Source organism: Periplaneta americana, chromosome 8, assembly GCF_040183065.1.
Source record: "Periplaneta americana isolate PAMFEO1 chromosome 8, P.americana_PAMFEO1_priV1, whole genome shotgun sequence".
In the NCBI taxonomy this organism is placed as follows: Eukaryota; Metazoa; Arthropoda; class Insecta; order Blattodea; family Blattidae; genus Periplaneta; species Periplaneta americana.
Window position 1 is genome coordinate 174,646,750 of NC_091124.1, and position 1,068 is coordinate 174,647,817.

At 35.2% G+C, this 1,068-nt stretch overlaps 1 non-coding gene across 1 annotated transcript; it reads left to right on the forward strand.

Annotated features, from left to right (window-relative positions):
- The first annotated feature begins 546 nt into the window (after positions 1-546).
- Positions 547-622, forward strand: TRNAC-GCA (transfer RNA cysteine (anticodon GCA)). Its single transcript has one exon. It is a non-coding gene; the product is annotated as a tRNA-Cys (tRNA).
- The last annotated feature ends 446 nt before the right edge of the window (positions 623-1,068 follow it).

The following is a 1,068-nucleotide window of genomic DNA, read 5'->3' on the forward strand; positions in this document are numbered from 1 at the left end:
AATACTATAACGGTTGGACTATGAGTATATCAGATGATACATCGCTACAGCACTTCTATAGTACCGATACTCTTCTCCTCTTATGAAGTAATTATTTGAAATAAAAACAGACTATCTTCATTTTCTACAAAAGCTGTAATGTCATTCATAAACATGTAAGTCTGTCCAGCAGCATCTACTTACATCAAATATTCATATGTATGAGGTCTCGCCCACCTCATTGAATATTACACGACTAATATGAATCGAACCAGGACGAGAGGTTCGATTCCCGGTGCCGGTACGAATTTTTCTCGTATTTAATAGGAATAATACAATCGACTAATTCATATTAGTCGTGTAATATTCAATGAGGTGGGCGAGACCTCATACATATGAATATGTGACGTATTAACTGTTACCAGTTGTCATGAAACATGTTGAATATGGCCACAAAGTCATTTAAATATGCGCTCCTGCATATATGACGTGTATCGTCTCAAGTGCAGGGTGTAAGGCCGTAAAATAGCATTACGAGAGAGGTTCGGCCGGCGCCGTGGATCGTGTCCCGGCATAGCTCAGTTGGTAAGAGCGCTCAGCGCGCAGAGCTGAGAGGTCCTGGGTTCGATTCCCGGTGCCGGTACGAATTTTTCTCGTATTTAATAGTAATAGCATCTACTTAACTGATTTAGGGCCGATTGTATAAACCATTTAATCTTAGATCAGACGTTAAATTGATCCTCGTTCTAGCTGAACTTGGAATTTTGTGTTGTATAAAGTCTAATCTGAGATTAATTTGTCTTAAACTAAAGTCAACTTTGACTGAAGAAATGTCTCCGATTAAGTTAGATGATCCAAGTTCAGTTATTTCTTTTCTGTTTGAATATATGAGTGGCAGATTGTGCAAAAAGAATAACCATTATTATTAATATTAATAGATATGATAGGTACATTAATATATTTTTTTTTTCCAATTTCTTGCCTTAATACATAAACATTCTTATATTTTACAAGGTTTTATCTTGTTCAGCAGTATCAAATAACATAACCTATAATTATATTATGTTTATAACAACCATTAATTATTAA